Below are 20700 nucleotides of genomic sequence, written 5' to 3' on the forward strand. Positions count from 1 at the left end.
GCTTTGACCTCAGATTCGGGAGTCCACTACTCTCGTGTAGACCCTGATTGCAGGTGTGAGTCTAACTTCCGATCCTGGAATGATGAGTTGTGGGATAATTATCACACCCTCAAAGTTTTCCTCTGATACATTCTGACATAAGCAATCAATAATGCCATTTTGTTCTTTCTATGTGTGCTGCAGGATGCAAAAGCTACGGAGAAATAAAAGTATTTCTCCTCGTTGCGCCATTTTAATGCCAGCTGCTGCATGGCGCCGCCTCCATGTAAATCTGGGGCAGCATCAAAAAAAGATGGGTGTTGCGGTGGAACCCCACAGCAACACCCATTGCACACCCCTTTCATGCAGATACCTTCATAAAAGGGCACCATATTTACAACGCTTAACGCCACTTTTATACATCTGATGCAGGGCAATGCACCACCAGAACATTCGTAAAAGTGCCATTCCAGTGGCACAACCCCCTTGTAAATATTCTCCATGGTTGCTTGATCAAATCTAATTTGAATCAGTCCTATTAAGTATTTTTCAGAATAAAAAGTGCTGCTTTTTTGAGAATAATGTAAGAAAGCGGTACAAAAGGGGGTGGTGATGGACAGAGCATCAGAACCAATGAGACACTCACACCCAGTCAACAGATCTGGGTTTGATCCATCACCGTTCTCTAGCCCACTCTGCCACCCCAGTTCAGACATGGCCATATGCAAATCAGTCTGACCCTGTGCCTCATAGGAACAGTCCAGCCCGAACTGCCAAGCCATGTCTTCCCTGGACCGGAAACAAGCTTCCTAGGACCGGATTCTGGCATTTCAGCCGTCTTCAGCCAGGCTTGCTTGAATCCAGTGGCAGAGTGAGCAAGGAACTCAACATCTGAGCATACCCTGCCAACTTATGGCGAACAAAGCGGTACAAAAGGGGGTGGTGATGGACGGAGCATCAGAATCAATCAAATACTCACACCCAGTCATCAGACCTGGGTTTGATCCATCACCGTTCTCTAACTCACTCTGCCACCCCAGTTCAGACATGGCCATATGCAAATCAGTCTGACCCTGTGCCTCATGGGAACAGTCCAGCCCGAACTACCAAGCCATGCCTTCCCTGGACCAGAAACAAGCTTCCTAGGACCGGTTTCTGGCATTTCAGCCATCTTCAGGCAGGCTTGCTTGCATCCAGTAGCAAAGTGAGCAAGGGACTCAACGTCTGAGCATACCCTGCCAACTTATGGCGAACAAAGCGGTACAAAAGGGGGTGGTGATGGACGGAGAATCAGAACCAATCAAACACTCACACCCAGTCAACAAATCTGGGTTTGATCCATCACTGTTCTCTAGCCCACTCTGCCACCCCAATTCAGACATGGCCATATGCAAATCACTCTGACCCTATGCCTCATAGGAACAGTCCAGTCCGAACTGCCAAGCTATGTCTTCCCTGGACCGGCAACAAGCTTCCTAGGACCTGTTTCTGGCATTTCAGCCGTCTTCAGCCAGGCTTGCTTGTACCACTTTTTTGAGGAAGCATATGTTATCCTAGTCGAATTAGAACCGATTCTTCCCATAATGTTTGAATGCCATAGTGCAGAATATCCTGGATTGACAGATGTTGTGAGTTGACTGTCCCTTTGCCACACAGGTGGGATACTCTGATCTGAGTGGTGCACCCAAGAGCTTTTCTTCAGAAGGGGGTGCTTGAGGCATTTTCTGAATTTATTCTTCTAATGGTGATATGGTTTACTGAAGTAGCATGGAACAAGTCTTGTGTAAACTAAAGAGGAAGGGGGCCAGATTCTCAACCTGACCTGATGTCTAAGTTTAGACATGAAGTCTATCTTTAGACCTGACATCAAAGGTTAGACCTCAATTCTACGTTCAGACCTTAAGTCTAAGTTTACATCTGAATTCTAACTTAAGACCCTAAGTCTGAGGCACATATTTACAATATTTTGGCATAGGGCAGCGCCACACGCCTTCCAGCTGTGCTTCTCCACATCAAAAGAAAAGAGCAGGAATGCACTGTATCCGCAAGATGTAGCGCATTCCTGTCCTTTCTGTCAGCGCTGGCACACACACTGCAGCCGAGTGCCAAAGCATGCACCCTTTCACAATTGTGCAAGGATGTCTGTGTTGTTGGCATGAATATTTTTGGGCACGAAGGGACATCAAAGGGGACATTTCCCTCGTTCTAGGTATACTTCGGATTGCAGCACACATAGAAAGAGGGAAAAAGAGAATGAACACATTTCTCCTTGTTACGTCTGTTTGGGAAGGCATTAGCTTTGACACTGACCCAGATTTACGCGATTTTGTTATTCTGAGGCAGTGTCAAAACCCATGGGTGTTGCGTGGGAACACCCACAACAACACCCATGGAATGTCCCTTTCAGGCAGAGTAAGTCAATGCCTTAATGCATATTGACATGGCCATGAAAAGCCACACAGAGTTGCTTTGCTTGGCCTTGTAGCTATAGGTCGGCACACTGCGCCTCCGTAGAATCACAAAAGTGACGCTCAGTAAAAATGCCACAGGGGCATTGTAAATATGCCTTCTGCTGTCCATAAAACAACAGGCGAGTTCACTTGCGAGGGGTCGATGTGACCGGTTTGAGAATTGGTTATGGACACCTCATTACGATTGTTACGTTAGTCAAAGTGTCCTCCTCGCATTGTACCCGTTGCGATTCTATGTACACAGCGTTAAATATGGGGAAGAATTATTGTGCGCGATTTTAGCCTAAGTACACAGACGATACCTGCTATTGATCATGTGGGAGGGTCGACATAACTTATGTTTATTTTGTAAAAGAAAGTAATCTCCTCGTGTTTGCCATGTTATGATACGCGTAGTGGCAGATATACGTACTAAACAAAGTCAAGAGTGCTATGCTGGTTTGAGTACTTACGCGTCTTCTTCCCGTCTACCGTAAATCGACCTACCCTCTCCACCGAGTCCGGAAGGTGGCGTGGTGGAGAGAGAGGTAGGACTTATGTCGATGGGCATGTCATGTGACGCGCAATTGGGTCATGTGATGCTTTTGTAAACATTGTGTCAAATACTGGCATCATGACGTCCGGAGGCCGTTTATTTTGGCTGCCATGTTGAAATGGAGTTCAGAAGCGTCGCTAGCATGACAACATATAGAGAATTGTTGTTGTGTGTATACTTTACTCAGTTCTGAGCATGAAACAGGAAGTCCTACCTCTCTCTCTCTCCACCACGCCACCTTCCGGACTCGGTGGAGAGGGTATCGTAAAGCATGGACTACCAATAATTAGTAGATACAATAGGCACAAGGTGTACAACATGATCCAAACCTTGTGTCAACACCAAATGACCATACTCTAATGGGGGTCCTGCATGACACTAACTATTATGTTAACTTTATTTGTTATAAATTTCAGGTGACGATGTCCTACATCCCAATTGACTCATCCGGTACACCCCCCACCCACCCTCCTTCCCCCATCCTGGTGCCACTATACACTCTTCTGCTGTCCATAAAACAACAGGCGAGTTCAGTAAAGGGCTTACGATGAGGATATGACATGGGGCATTGACATTCCATGCACTTTTTTTTAATGAAAATAATTAACCCCTTCCATGCGGGGCGGATTCCCCCGCGGTGCTGAGCGCTGCTTGCGCGGGCGTGGTCATGACGGAACGGTTCCGTCATGAGCACAGCTCAACCGACGCTCATGACGGAACCGTTCCGTCATGAGCGTCGAAGGGGTTAATAACCTTATTGCAATAGAATCTCGAATCTATAGACTACTGCTCTGACGTTTATTCTTTGTGTTTTTAATACGACCACATCAGTTCATATGAATGTTGTATATCTCGCCTAACACCGTCCTATCAACTTGAGGAAGTGATACCCGTGTACAAGCCCACCGAGTACTGTTGAGGCCAGGATAGTAACTGACTAGGGTGAGTCAACTTTACACGGACATGTGCCACCCTCTTTAGATGTTCCACACCGGTGAATAGTCACTTTAGCTCACCGAGGGATGCACGACTGCGGATCATTATTAACTGTGACATATGCTGCGAAATCGCACTACTTTTAATTCAAGCTATAGAGTGTGACTCGCATTGAAGGCTTTACCAAGTGTTTTTATTAAAAGTACCTGTATATTTACTTGACCATACCTTTCTCCTTTTCAGGTAGCCCCTGACCTTAACAGGTATTGAGTCTGGAAGTAAAGACGTAGACTGACATAAAACCCTAACCTAAGTAGGTTGATGAATGTAGATAACTTTTTCCATTAAGGTCCTGAAGAATCGCGAGCATAACTGCTCCAAGCGAGAAACATGTTGACCGACTCTTACAAATTACATGCCACTTTAACATGAGACATTACACTCGTATAGTGTCATGTACACACGCTTTTAAACTAAGATAGGAGGCCATCAGAATAAAACTCACTTTCATCAGGCACTCCTTACCTTTTTTTAATTTCACTACTTGATATCTACATTAACCAGGCCCCACACCCGCACTTCACCTACACGGCAGCCGGATAGAAGATCTCCGTCAAAGTGCCCCTTCTTAGGGAGCCCGCTAGGCATTGCACCGCCGGCCCGGCGAGGAGCAGCCCAAATGATTAAGCATGACACCTGCAAGGGTGTGTGAGGGCATTTAAATCCAACATATGGATTTCCCTTTAGGCCTACATGGTACATTTAACTCACCCCAGCCTTCACGTTGATACAACTCTATTTTCGAGGAACTATAGGAACACTCTTTGTTATTATTGTACTAGGGGCCCTTGTTCCTACTGGACCTCCCATTCCCTTGTGAGTGGAAAACGGCCTCGTTAGTCCCTCCTTTTGTTTCTAACCAAATAATTATGTCACATAAATTTAAAATTTCTACTCTAAAACATAACTATTTAAAAACAATAATTTTAACGACTATATTTATGGATATGATATTAATGACTTCTATATTTTAAAAATTGAAATTACTTACCTTCAAATCGATATTCTTGCACTTGATATTTCCATTCTATGATATTTTCCACTCGATATTATGGTGAGTCGAAATTTGTTCCTCGATATTCTATCACATCTATTCAACATCTCAATTGCTGCAATGCTCTTGTCTCAGAACTCTTGCCCCATGTGTGTTTTTGGACTCCAGTGCTCATCTATTGACTAGACATGCTTACTGACAAACAATGGCATTCTCATGCAATTTCTAGGTGTTAGTGCCTGACCTGAAAGATTAACAAGGGACATTGTTGTTTGCCCGTGCAAGTGGTGTTCAGACTAAGAGGCCTATTAGGATGGTGGTCGGAAAACCACCCCGACCACCATGGAAGCAGAAAACAACCGCCCCCCCGGCACCGTGGTAAAACCGGTGGCCAAATTAGGATGATCCGCCAAACAACAATGACTGTGGCGGAACAGGGCAAAGAAAAACCACCCATAGCGGGTAGTGATTGCCAAAATCCATCTGCGGCGGTCGGATACGTGTTGGAAAAACACCAACCCGCTGCAAGCATAGCGAGACACCGCATGGGAAATTAGGATATCCCGACGGTCCCACGGTACGTACTGCTGTTTCCGACCACCTCGGTTGCACACTGGAATGAATGGGAGAGCCAGCTGAGGAGCTGCAGCACAGCCACCGCTGTGGACGATCCGTGAAAATTATGGCGGATGAAGCAAAAAACCCACAATAAGGCTAAAAAGTGCACACAGCAAACTAGCCATGCCCCCCAAATACACAAAATACACCCCAATGACACAATCACATGGCAAAAAGAAAAATAAATTTCCCAGGACAACACACACACCACACCTGACAGCAATACTCCATTTGGACACACCCACATAGCTGAGTATAAAACCAGCCCCTTCCCTGACCACAATCCATTGCAATACTCCAGCAGGGAAGGGACACACACACACCAGCTTAAAGGAGAGGCAAATAACACAACATCACTAGTCACACCTCACACTGCACCACCACCACTTCCACACCTGCACCACTAACCCCTGCACATCACACACCATACACATCACAACCACACCCACCACTCATACTCCTGCACCCACAACCACTTTGCACACCACACACCATGGTAACACATAAAATGCCCAAATTCACTCAGAGTGAGTTGACAGTCATGGTAAATGAGATAGTCAAAGTAGAACCACAACTGTTTGGTAGCCTGGTCCAGAAGAAACCATTAGTCACAAGGACACAAATGTGGGCAAGGATAGTCCAAAGCGTCAATGCAGTAGGGACCACCCCAAGATCCAAAAAGGAGATCATGAAGCGGTGGCATGATCTGAAGAGGGTTGTCAAAGAGAGGACAAGCAAGAACCTTGAGCTGGCTCAGAGGACTGGCGGTGGCCCTCCCATTCCACCAAAACCATTCACATCATGGGAGGAGAAGGTGCTTGCCATACTGCATCCAGAGAGTCTCACAGGAGTAGCCGGGGGAATGGAGGCTGGTAAGTACAAACAAATGACTACCACCGCACTGATATGTACTGCCTTGCACAACTACAAAGCTACACCACCTAGGACAAATTCCATCCATCTGCACCATACACTCACAAAAACATGTTTCACGGATCGCACTCACATTCCCCCAAACGTAGCTACCAACATTACCATGTGGGCATGTGTACAGGCAGACAGCACTACAACTCTCACCAGGCCCCCTTGTCCCACAACATCAGCAAGATGGAGCCCTCCCCAGACCCCACCCAGAAGCAAGTGTCAGCCATTACATTACCCTCATCAAACTTACAGGCAGGTAGCCAACTTCACAGTGAGGGTATTTGTGAGTGGGAGGCCTGTACCACTACTCCCACCATGCACCCTCTCCCACACCTGAGAAGGATGGAGCCCTCCCCCACCCCACCCAGAAGCAAGTGTCAGCCAGTACATTAACCTTATCAAACTTACAGGTAGGTAGCCACATTCAAAGTGAGGGTATTTGTGTGTGGGAGGTCTGTACCACTACTCCCACCATGCACCCTCTCCCACACCTGAGCAGGATGGAGCACTCACCACCCAGAAGCAGTTGGAAGCCATTGCAGTACACCAAACCAACTTACAGGTAGGTAGCCATCTTCCCTGGGAGGGTGTCTGGGGTTAGGAGGCCTGCACTCCCACTCCCACCATGCCCCCTTTCCCACACCTCATTAGGATGGAGCCCTCCCTCCACCCAGAAGCAGTTGGAAGCCATTGCAGTACACCAAACAAACTTACAAGTAGGTAGACATATTATACTGTCTTGTGACCCCACTGAGCAGGATGTAGGCCTCCACCATGCACACACAGATGTGTCACAAAACAAAGCCAAATGTGAGCACATTACAGGTAAGTAGCCAGTATGTGCACCCACACATTCACCACAAAAGAAATGGTGCCATATGACAAAACCAGATCTCTCATTGCACAAATATGCTCACCTACCCCATTGCCACTCACAGTGTGCACACAGGTAAGCTAAGGAAAAAGTGACAGCTACCAAAGTGTGACACACCAATAGACATGTAGAAGAAGTGTGGGCGCCTATTGACATGTGCATCACCATGGGGCAAGTGCAACAAGGACCATTCAACAAATACGAAAGCATGTGTAGTGGTCCAAATCAAGATATGCACATGACAGGACAAAGGTATGCAGTAAATGGCAATGGCCAGTCCATGTGACGCCTGCCAGGTCAGAAAAATCAAAAACAAAGAGTCCTCAATGAAAAACATGTTGTGCCAGTCCCTAGATGGCAACAGGTCCCTGTAATCATGAATTATGCACGGGTCGCATGGTATGCCTTGACACCTCAAACCATGGACAAGTAACGCATGTACCACTGCATCTTGTCAGGAATCACAGTAGTGCACATGGTAAACAATGTGATGATCAGTCAATTGTGCAGTGTACAAAAAGTGAATGATACACAGCTAACACAAAGCTTGTGGGGTGCACTACAATGACCATTTCCCATCTGATCCACAGGTGACCAAGAACTCACTGCAGAGGACTACACCAGCAACCTGCAAAGCCAGTCTTCCCCCGGTACATGGACTCTCGGAAGTTGACTCCCAGGATTCCCTGGAAGATGAGCTCGAAGCCGGCCCATCTGGTGTGCCAGGGAGCAACAGGTCCCAGGACCCTATCATACCCCCACCACATCTGCGGTAATAATAACTTCACTGCAGACCCCTGCTGTTATGGCCTGTGTGGCCACTGCCACCACCACCTCCACCACCACCACCACCAGTGCTGCGTGCAACACCCTCCCTGTCCCAGAGGATGACTACCCCACACCACCGACAGAAGTGGGCAGGGAGAGGATATGGGTGCACACAGTGGTGAGGCAACAGGTCCATGGCAGCAGGGTAGGTGGGAGGGGAATGGTCAACCACAGACACCAGGAGGCTGAGACCCAATCCCTGGAACACATCACCAGAGTCCTTGGCACATACAAACAGGCCCAGGGACGAACGGGCCGGTCGGACAAACTGTTGCACAAGCTCTTCCTGCTGATGAAGTCCATCAACACCAGCATGAGACAAATTGTGGACCTCTTGGGCCAGCAAGTGGCGGTACTGAGGGACAAGCCCGCACCACAATCAACACCCCTACCTCCCTCTGGTGGGCCGCAGGACGACAGTTCACCATCCTACCCTGCGCCCACAGAGAGGGGTGAGTCCTCAGACCCCACTGGCCCTGAAGCAGGCCCCCCCTGCCAAATGACAAAGGGGCCGTCCTAAGAAGATCCTGGGAATATCTGCAGGCAAAGCACCTGCCAGACACCAGTCACGGAGCCAGCCATGATGGCAACCATCTTCACCACTGCATTGACTTTTTGGACTGTCCTTCCCCACACTGCCTTGTGAATGGCATCTGTCTTTTGGACTGGGTCACCACATCAATGTGGTGACTACTCGATTATCTCATTTACCATAACTGTCAGCTCACTGCTCCACCACCACCTAATTGGAAATGTACAACCCCTCACTTGTCACCATTGCAAATAATATATCCTTACACACATGTTGTCGTGTCAATCAATCAAACATTTGTCTGCTCCGTCTTTATTGCAGGATGTACAGTTTTCAACATGATCACAATGTACCAGGAGTATGGGCTGTATGTAGGTAAGGAGAAGTTGAAGGCACCTAGGGAAACACAACAGAACAACATTCACTGGTCTGGGTGTGGCATCACAGACATCACACAACACCTACTATCAGGATAACCCAACATGCACACATCACAATGGGCAACAAGTGTCAACATACACGTCCTGTAGATGTTCCCAAATGACCTGTCCCAGAAACATTGCCATCCGCTGCTGAGTGTACAACTGGCTGCTGTTACAATTCTCACATACCCTTCACGACAACAGCAATATCAACAGACAATGGATATGTTGTACATTGTCATCCACCTTCAAGTGAAGTAGCAGGTGATGAGCTGTTCATGCAGGTCAACACCTTCCTCCTCTCCACTGTCCTCATCACTGGACACGGGTTGGTCTGCAGGCTGGGGCCTAGGGTCCTCACCATCCTCCAGGAGCAGGGGAATCTACTTGCAAATGGCTAGTTTGTGGAGCATGCAGCATGCCACTACAATCTGACACACCTTCCTGGGCGAGTATGCCACTGCACCTCCGGTCTTGTCCAGGCATCGGAAACGTGACTTGAGCAGACCAAATGTACGCTCCACCACACGACATGTCCTCCCATGTGCCTCATTGTAGCGGCCTTCAGCTGGGGTCCTGGGCTTCCACAGTGGGCTCAGCAACCAGGGACGGTTGAAATATGCAGAGTCACCTAGGTATGAGAAACACAAATATACATTGCAGTGTCGCTGAGGCAGATGGCAGCAGGTCACACACCCAGCACGCCATACGACTAGGCATACTCACCCACAATCCATGCACGCTCGGGAAGCAGATTAGCCATCAGGAGGGCCACAATGTTGTTCCGCAGGATGTAGGAGTCATGGGCAGAGCCTGGGAATTTGGCACACACGTGGGAGAAGATCATATCTGCCAGGCACACCACTTGCACATTTATGGAGTGGCAAGGTTTGCGATTCTTGCAAATGTGCTCACTTGGTGGTGGCACAAGCCCAACATGGGTGCAATCAATGGCACCAACAACATTGGGGATGTGGCCAAGGGGATAGAAGTCTCCCTTCACAGCTGGCAATTCAGCACCCCTGGGGAAATGGATGTATCTGTCCTTGTATATCATCATGGTGGACAGTACATCACGCAGAACCATAATGAACATCGGTTGTGACATCCCACCAGCGCTGGCCACTGTCTCATGGAACGATCCAGTGGCAAAAAATGCAGGGCCGCCATCACCTTATAAGTAGGGGTGAAAGCTGTTGGATATGTCCGGTGAGGCTGCAGGTGGGACTCCAACAGATCACAAAGGGTTTTTAGGGTGGCTCTATCCAGATGGCATTTCTGGATGATCGCCACATCCCCCATGTCCTCCAGCACCGTCAAGTGACAAATCAGATTTAGCCTCCTCCTATGTGAGATGAAAGTGGACACATGTCAATCTAATACATCATGAGATGGGCACAGCATCTCACGGTCTGGATGACACAAAGATAACAAAGACTGTTATCAATATTGAGTGACAGACAAGCTTACATGTAGCGACACCTTCAGCTACACAAAGGGCACACCTGTCAACTTACACAAAACAAAAACCTCAAACACCACCTTGGTCAATGTGAATGCACATAGGGATATGGTCACATTTCACATGGGCACAACTGGGAGTATAGCATCTAGCATATGTGTAACAAATCAACCCCACTGTCTCCTACCTAGATGCTGTACCTATCACACCTTCATGCGTCATTTCAACTTGGCACACATCTGCCACACAATGACCACAGTCGGCGCAGGAATGACGAATGTGCCCATGAGCAGACATGAGAGGTCATGCACAATAGATCATTCATTGAGGCGAGCATTGCTGTGATTGTCACTGCACCTCAACACATTGACATGTATACACTGTAGAGTCCAGAACAACACTGTCCTGCCTACACGACCATCAAATTCATAAGTAACTTGTGAGTGAGTACAGGCCAATCTACGAAATCACACACACAAACATAGCATGTGTAGTCACCAGTGGAGTAAATGGAACATTGGCATCGTGTGCAAAATGATGTGCCATTGACCATGTGGGTACTGTGCACTGTTGATGTTTGCCTGATGGCCATTGCCATTGTATGGCACTCACTGCGGTAGCTACTGCTTGGCCCCGGCAGTGTGTCACCAGCACCCCCGTTCACACAAGTGCGGTAGTGATAGGCATGGAGACATGGGGAAATGGAGGTTGGTATGCTCCGCCACCTGAATCGCGGTGCCTCGTGTCAATGATTAGCACCCATATCGCGGTAGCTACCGCCTGGCCCTGGCGGTGTGTCACCAGCACCCCCATACACACAATTGCGGTTGTGATAAGCATGGAGACATTGGGGAAATTGTGGTTGGCATGCTCTGCCGCCTGAATCATGGTGCCTCGTGTCAATGTATGGCACCCATATCCCGGTAGCTACCGCCTGGCCCCGGCAGTGTGTCATCAGCACCCCCATTCAAACAAGCGCGGTAGTGATAGGCATGGAGACATGATGAAATGGCGGTTGGCATGCTCTGTCACCTGAATCGCGGTGCCTTGTGTCAATGTATGGCATCCATATCGCAGTAGCTACCGCCTCTCCCCTGTGGTGTGTCACGAGCACCCCCATACACACAAATGCGTTAGTGATAGGCATGGAGACATGGGGAAATGGCGGTTGGCATGCTCCGCCGCCTGAATCGCAGTGCCTCATGTCAATGCATGGCACTCATTTTGTGGTAGCTCCCGCCTGGCCCCGAGGTGTGTCACCAGCACCCCCATTCACTAAAGGGCGGTAGTGATAGGCATGGAGACATGGGGAAATGGCGGTTCGCATGCTCCGCCACCTGAATAGCAGTGCCTCGTGTCAATGTATGGCACCCATATCGCGGTAGCTACCACCTGGCACAGGCGGTGTGTCACCAGCACCCCCTTTTCACACAAGTGCAGTAGTGATAGTCATGGAGACATGGGGAAATGGCGGTCGACATGCTCCATCGCCAAAATTGTGGTAGCGCGCACCTGGCCCCTGCGGTGTGTCACTGCCATAGAGCTTGCCCTAGAGCCAATGGCAACCTTGATAGTGGTGGCATGATGCAATTTTGAAGATCGCTGTAGGCATGCTCCGCCAACTGCGGATGTGGTCATTGGATGCATTTGAAAGATGCACCATTGCGCCAGCACACACCATGCCCCTACGGTGAGTCACCGCCATGGAGCTTGTCCTAGAGCAAATGGGAACCTTGGAAGTGGTGGCATGATGCAATTTTGAAGATCGCAGTAGGCGTGCTCCGCCACCGCGGAGGCGGTCATTGGATGCATTTGAAAGATGCACCATCGTGCTAGCGCAAAACCGGGACCCTGCGGTGTGTCACCGCCATGGAGCTTGCCCTGGAGTCAATGGGAACCTTGATAGCGGTGGCATGATGCAATTTTGAAGATCGCTGTAGGCATGCTACACCACCGCGGAGGCGGTCATTGGGTGCATTTGAAAGATGAACCATTGCGCCAGCCCACACCATGCACCTGCGGTGTGTCACCGCCATGGAGCTTGTCCTAGAGCCAATGGGAACCTTGGTAGTGATGGAATGATGCAATTTTGAAGATCGCGGTGGGCGTGCTCCGCCACCGCAGAGGCGGTCATTGGATGCATTTGAAAGAGGCAGACCTGGACCCCCAATTGCTGCAGCTTGGCACCTTTTAAATGACCCCAGGGGGCTATATATGTGTGGGAGTGAGCCTCACATTTCCACTGCTCCCAGAGCTTGCTGCCATTCACCCCTCACCTGCTGCTGCCTCCAGGGACTGCTGCCTGAGACCCCTCACCTGCTGCCTGCTGCTACCTCCAGGGACTGCTGCCTCAGACCCCTCACCTGCTGCTGCATCCAGGGACTGCTGCCTGAGACCCCTCACCACCCAATTCCTCTGCTGTTGTCTCATGTCCACAGTGATGGCAAGGCCAGAGATGATCCGTGCCAGTCCCTTCATGAGCTGGAGGTCCTGGTGGACGAGGTGCTCACACAGTACCCAAGGCTATATGGTGCCCCAAAAGTCCTCAACAGTGGGGGTGTAGGTCAGGGTGGCACACATATGGTTGGACTGATGCAGTACGTGCCTGGGAGTGTGGGGTTGTGTCATGCACTGCCTGACATGCTGTCTCCAGGGGGAAGGTGTGTGTACCCAATGCCACAGGTTTGCCTGCCTGCACATGTATGTATGAGTGACCTATGATGTGTTGTCAGCCATACAGTGACGCAGAAGGTTGTTCATGCAGGAGTCAGGACAGTGATTGCTTGGCTGAATGGCTGTGTGTGGCCCTGTAGTCCATCTCAGTGTGTGCCCAGCTGTCCAGCACAGTCCCCGCCCACAAAGACAAGGACACATCACTTCACTTACAGAGTATTACATCAGTCTTTTCACATTGCACTCCAGCTATGGGCCATCTCAGCACTGTGGATTGCACATGACCGGCCCTGTGAAGAGGATTTTGGATTTGTGAGATCATGTCCCTCAATGTGACATCCATGACACAGTCATCTATTCACATGGTAGGGACATTGAGGGCTGCGCAGTCTTGGACACATTGAGTCTACCCCCAAACACAGGTTGATTTGTGATGTATGTGTTGCTCAAGCCAACAATGGACTGGAGGTGTGGGCAGGCTACATAGATGTTTCAGTGCAGGCATCCTGCATGTGTGTGAGATGTGCAGGGACTGTGTTCCCCCTCACACCTGCATGCTTTTACATCAGCTTTTCCCATGCAGATATACCATGTGAGATGTACTCTAGTCTCTGGTAGACATATCGTTGGATATGTGATGAGTTTGTATCTTGCTGCTATACTGATAGATGTCGGTACATGACACTGTGTCATTGATAATTTCCCCCTCTCATCTCCCATGCCTGCAGCTCATGGTACCCCAGCGTAAGGCCGTGTGGAGGGCCACTGCAGCAAAGGTGTGAGCTCTGGTGGTCTCAAACCGATGGTGCACCCACTGCCACAAGAGATGGGACGACATCAGCCGGTTGGCAAAGAACGTGGGGGAGATGACCTTGGGGCTGCTTGCTCGCACTGGGCATTTGACATGGCACAGCATGAAACCACTAATGGGGTGCATGTTTGAAGGAGCATCAGCAGCAAGCCAGGGATGAGCATTTGGGGAGGGTGACTTTGGCTGGTAGTGGCTGCATATGTACAGAGCCTGTGCCAGTGCTGGTCTATGTGATGTTGGTAGTGTGATGCAATGGCATGTAAGTGGCTGCTGGGCTGGGTGCCGGTGTCATGCATTTGCCCTACCTGTATTTACAAAGGTGATTTGGATGCTGTGCATCACATTGCATTCTGAGTTGTGCTCTTCAGGTTTCTTCTGCATTGGGGTAGTCTTGGGAATCCCATGGGAGGGAACGGCAGTGTGCCCGATCTGACAGTGCCTTCATCAATGCGTCCATTGCATGCACCCAGATTGGGGAGGCCTAGACATCTGACAACAATGTGGACCAGTCTTTTGTCACCAAAGTACAACATGGTGGGTGGCATGGGCTAATGACCATTGTGGGCTGTCATGCTGAAGTCTGTGTCTGTGTTGTCCCCTCCTGTTCCATCCAGATCTATCATTGGCAACAAGTAGTGTGCCCCCATCATGTCCCTAGGTGTGCTCAGAGCTAGTTAGGTGTGTGGTTGAATAGAGCCACAAGTAGGGTGTTGTGCTGTGTGGTCATCACATGGCTCACTCATGCCTGAGGTTCCAGTTTCCATGCACTGCTTGAGTCTATATAGTGAGTTGGCACAATGTGATTGCACAGGGTGGTGTGCAACATGTAGATTTGGTCATCAAAGCACCACATCATCTGATGCCAGCGGGGATGCATCTATGTTGGCATGCACAGGGAATGGGGACTCTGCATCGTCTTCCACCACACAGTGGCCAGTGTCCACCCTCCCAGCCACTTCCTCTGGTGCTGCCCGTGTCCACCTCAGTAAGAAGGGAAGAGTGTCCTTCACCCCTGGCACCGCTGCCCCTGCCCCTGTCCCCCCTGCTGCCATCAGTGCTGAGTCTGTGGGATTTTTGTGCCAGCTGTGTGTAGGCCAAACATCTCCCCTCAATGCCTTCATTGACCACGACAAAAAATTGGCCCAGGTGGTTGCTTTCATGCAGGGCATACATTCTGATGTGGATTCACTGTTCCGGACTGTCCAGGCTTTGTCCTCAACAGTGACATCTGCCCTTCAACAGGCACATACTCACAGTCCAGCTCCGGTCCCTTTGTCCGCCCCCCTGGCAGTGACCATGTCTGACGATAGTGACCACAATCCACATACATCAAAGTCACAATATGGCACACGAAGCACACAGCAGCAGCAACCCAAGCAGTCCTGGGCGCAGACACCACCCCTACAGAAGACCAAAGCCACCCCAGAGCACAGAGAGAAAAGCCTGTCAGGCGACACCAGGGGACAAATAGCAAAGCAGCAGACCTCAGGCGCGCATGCTTTAGAGGCATCCCCATCCAAGGACTCTCCTGACCCTAAAGCATCTCGCAAAGAGAAGCATACAGTGTATGTGCCCACCAAGGAGGTGGTGCATGCAAAGGGTACACCTAGGAAGGGCTCCAAGGCAGATTCACCCACCACCTTGACTTCCATTCCAAGTCCAGTGAAGTAGGGGAAGGAGATCACTATAGGGGTGACACCTAGTAAACAGGGGAAGGGGGGGCAATGGCAAAGCCAGGCAAAGCATTCAGCTGGGTCCAGCACCTCACTAGAGGGGCTGCCAGCATCTGCACCTCATGCAGCTTTGGTGGTGAGTGTTCCTGTTGTGTCCACACCACTTCCCATTGATCCAGAGTCAGTCAAGCCAATTAGGATCCCTAAGAAGTGGAAAGGCACCCCTCCACAATCTCCCAGCCACACCGTGGCTCTACCTCCACGTGCCACCACTCCACCTGGTCCAAGGAGCCCTCCGGCTTGCCAAGATACTGATAGCTCTACCTCAGCTGTTCCACTCTCTCCCCAGTCAAGTACCCCAACAGTCCCCGAGACACAGCCAGCTCCCAGTCTGAGTGTTAATCACCCTCACACACCTGTCTCTCACACACATAGGCCTGTTCTGCACATTGCTACCCACTGACTGTGTTGCTGACCATGGGAAGGTACAGTCGCACACATTCCCTAGGCAGCTTCACATGGACATGCTCTTCATTTTGTGCCTTGCTCTTCTGTTCTCATGGTGCCTATCTGTGCAATATGTGACTAAAGACAGTTGCTCCAGTTGTCTATTTTATCAGTGTCCTTATTGAATAAAGTTCTTTTGCTGTGTGTATATGGTTTACTGTGCCACATGGTCCGTGTGCCACTTCAACATAGTCAATGTTTGGGCTCACTTACTCTCTTTTTTCAGGGGTGACAGGGTCTTCAGTTCTTCCTGACCCAGATACCTGTGGGGGAAATGGTGTCAATCTACAATGGTTAGCAGTTGTCATTTACTTAATTTGTTCATGTTGGCTATATTGTACACATGTCAGGTTGGGGGGCACTGCCAGCACAGAGTGGGTTTTTGCACACAGTATTGTAGGCAGGCTGGCCAGGGTCATCATGTATGTGTCTTATTCCTTTATGTGTGCCCAGTGGTGTATGTGTGTGGTCATCTTGTGATGTCCAGTCATCCTAGTCCCATGGCTTACTTTCCATTTGTGCTCGTGGATGGTCAGGTAGTGTGCAGTGTGAAGGGGGTGAGTTTGTCGGGAGTGTTGATGTGTGCATGCCCCTGCATTGTCAACTACACACATGTGTCACCCAGGAGTTGTATGTCTGTTGTTTTGATTGTTCAGCCCTGTGGATGTGGTTGTATGCACATGTGTGAGTTGTATGTTGTGCACTGTACAGTGTGTTGGTGTGTCCTTGCAGTTCTGTATGACTCCTACTTGTTGTTTTTGTCACTTGTGATTATGCAGAGTGTGTGACTGGCAAGTCAGTGTTGTGTTTTGTTGCACATCCATGTGTCTTGTTGCTGTTTGTGGAGACTGTGCAGACCTGCTGTTCCACACTGCCATTGTGGTTGTGTTTTCTCATGCATTGCTGTCACATGGTGCCTTCTTGCCTCCAGTGTGGCATGTTGTGTGTATTGTCATACCATCCCCTATCTGTGCTTCAGATGCCTACCCATTGTGGGTCTGTAATCCCTCTCTTTGTGTATGGTACACTCCTGCCATGTGCCCTACTGACATGCAGTACACTTCTCTTTGGTATCAGCTATCCCCTTGGTTTACATGTTTGTGTGCCTCCCCATCACTTAATTTGTGACACTGTGCTTTGTGGTGCAGTCGCTTGGCCAGGGTCAATGTGTCACTCTGGGCATTTCACCAATGGGTTGTATATGATGTTCTGGTGCTGTTTGTCAGACATGGTTGCTCCTATGCAGTTCAAATGTGTGTGCTGCACAGTCCTCTGGTAAAGTTGTGTCCACTTTTGTGTCCCAGACTTGTGCATCTGTTGGTGTTGTGTTGGATGTATGTGTGTTGGCTGTGTTCTTGCTTTACTTCCTGGGTGTGCTGTTGTCTTTGTGCTGTACTGTATGGTGTTGTGTGGGTTGCTGTTCTGTGACTGATGTCTGTGTGTGGCTGGTATGCTTGGTGTGCATACACTGCTTGTTGTGCATGCAGTGCTGTGTGTGTATGTTGCCTTGTCATTGCCTGGTGTGCATCCCCTGATGTCTTGCTGTGTTTGCTATGTGATTTTTGTGCCTGTGCATCTGTTGTTTGTTTGATGTGGCTGTCTTGGTCTGTGATGGTGCACTTCTTGTGTGTGTTGTGTTATGCTGTCTGTGCATTGTTCCTGAATGATGAGGTTGTGCACTCTTGTTGTGTCTGTGCTCCCATTGCCTTTCCACAGTTTAGCTGCACAGGGCATGTCTGTTCTTGATGTGGTTCTGTGTGTGTTTCTGTTGGGTTATGTGTGTGTCTGTTGTTTTTGTGAAGACATTTTTGTGGCATCCCATTGTGTGTGTGATGTTTGTGGCTATCACCAGGGTGTGTGATTGTTTGTGTGTGTATTGACTGGCAAGTATTGCCAGCCTGCAGTGTGTTTGTCACTGGTGTTGTGTGGTGCTGGTGTTAGGGGGGATATGTGTGTAGATTCCTACTGGTGTTTTTCAGTCATGGTGTGTGTCAATGGGCCCTGTGAGTAGTGCTGCTTGTGTACTCCTGTGAAGTAGTTGTATACATGTGTGGCTGTTCACAGTTTGACTTCAGGGCCCTCCTTTCATCCCTGTGCTATTCATGGTTTGCTTTGCTGTCTCCCTGTGTTTGTGTGGTTTGACCTCACTGACTGCACCAGCCATGTGTGCTTTGATGGTCTGAGGGTGTTGTTCTCTGTTCCTTGTCTTGCATGTGATGTACACATGCTTGTTGTGTGTCTCCATGGCTTTCCATTTGTGTGCAGCCCACTTTGGTTTCCCTATTTGTTGTGCTCCATTGCTGTTGGCATGTGGGGTGTGTATGTGTCTGTGTGTCAGTCTGTGGTATGTATGTGTGACTATGCAGACTGTGTGTCCATTTGGATGTTAATTCCTGGTATGTGTTCATTTGGTGCTTTTCCTTGATTTTTGTTTCCCTGAATGTGGTGTTGTGGTGGTGTGTATGTTTCCCTGGCCCTGTGCTACTGTGCTGTGTGTTGTGTGTTCCTGTGCAGCCACTCCTGCAGTGTCTGTCTCCATGATTGTTTGTTGTGTGGTGCATGGGGTGCACAGTAGGGGCACATGGCATGTGCTTTCATGGGGTATGCTAGTGTGTGGTGGAAGGGGGTGTGGTCCTGTGGTCTTTGTGCCCTGCCCATGCCAGGCACTGGCTCTGCCTTCTGCATTGTGCACATGTATTCCCTTGTGTTCACCGCTGCGGTGACGTGAACGGAACATTGCTGCATGGTGGTGGTAGCTGTGTGTCCAGGATGCAGAGGGGTGACTTGGTGGCAGGTGGGTGATGTGTGGGTGCCATTGTCGATGTGTCCCTGTCCCCACCAGGGTGTCTAATGTGGATTTGGACCCTGTGTCTGCCCATGTTTTGTGTGTTGTGTTTGTGTTAATGCGTACTTGTGGTGGTGTCTGTGGCAGTCCATTAGTTCCTGGTGATGTAGCAAGTACAGCACCGGAAAGACGTGTAAGGCTGGATCCATGGCGGTCATGACCGGGTGGTGTGGACCGGGACTCTGGTTTCATGCTCCACTGTCGAGCTTCCGCCGTCTCTGGTTGGGCAGTATCTCCGGTGTCGTGCGTCTGCTTGTTTGTGACATCCCAATTTGTGGAGCGGGGCAGATGTCATTCCGCACGAGTCTCCGTTGGCTCCCACCGCCGCTGTGGCGAGTGAACTTTGATGGCTGTGCGCGTCGCACCACGGCGGTCAGGAAATTGGGTATGTTTGGCCATACTAATATGGTGGATGTGAGGACTGCTGCTCGCGGGTGGAAAAAAGCATTTTTCTGCACCACCAGCACCGCCCAACATCATAATGGACCACTAAATCTCAAGCAAAGAAAAGAACACAAACGCAAGGGTGTTATTATATTAACATGTGCAAAAGAAAATGAGGCCCACTACGTGCAGAGTAGGCTGCCCTAAGGAAAATTACAATGGGCCATGCAGGAAACACACAAAACTCCCTGAACCCCACTTATACTACTTGGTGACCCAACTTCAGATAATCAATGACTGAGTTTATGTGTCTCAAAACGAGCCATTGGTGATGGCAGACAGGGGAGCAATAAAGCCAGAAATGTATGTTTGGTGTCTGTACGACAACAAGGAACTATCTCTGCTGCTGGTGCCTACACACGTGGTGGTAGAGACAGAAAAAAGCCACCAGCGTCCTGGGTGGGAGGGGTAAAGTGACAATGGAGAACAACCTATGGACCTCGGATCACTTAGGGAGCTATGGGCGATGAATGGCCATGCCAAATGGGAACTGACTTGAATATCTTAGGTGAGGGACATAGTGAGGGGGTAGGAGATGATTCCATACCAGGAACGTGAAAACCAATATGAACTCTCCAGATGGGCAATACCTCAGACGCCAACAACTAAGGGCCTCTTTACGATGTTGGTCGGAAATGTTCCGAATGGCATTCTAATTTTCTCTAACTGGAGTCGGAACCCATGTTTCCGACAGACTTGGAAACATTTCCAACTGATCGATTACGACTTGGTGCCAACCGGCATTCGCAGAAACCAAGTTGTTCCGAGTTGAATCGTATAGGTCTATGGACTGCGTTTCTGACGGACTTATTACGATGTCGGATTTGGACAGCCTTTCTGACTCAGTTTGTCTTACAATGGAACTGCTGTCAGATACTGACTTTGGGGGTCTGTAGCAGGCCCCCCTTCACCCAGAGGCCTCAGGTTGGGGCCCATGGGGGTACCCATGGGTTCCCTCTTTAGAACCATGGGGTGCCCGCCACAGGGTGCAAGGTTTTCTACACCACCCCTTTCTTCAATGGGAGCCTGTGCTGTCTGTCCGAACACAGGCTACCATTGAAGTCAATGGGAGTCAGACCAAACAGTGTTTGGAACCATCGTAATTGATCGGT

General features: G+C 49.5%; 1 protein-coding gene across 1 annotated transcript in view; it reads right to left on the reverse strand.

The window, feature by feature from the left end:
- Positions 1 to 20700, reverse strand: part of LOC146788719 (vomeronasal type-2 receptor 26-like) — a 649476-nt gene that overhangs the window by 1888 nt on the left and 626888 nt on the right. The window lies entirely within an intron of this gene.

The sequence above is a fragment of the Triturus cristatus genome, chromosome 10 (genome assembly GCF_964204655.1).
Source record: "Triturus cristatus chromosome 10, aTriCri1.1, whole genome shotgun sequence".
Lineage (NCBI taxonomy): Eukaryota > Metazoa > Chordata > Amphibia > Caudata > Salamandridae > Triturus > Triturus cristatus.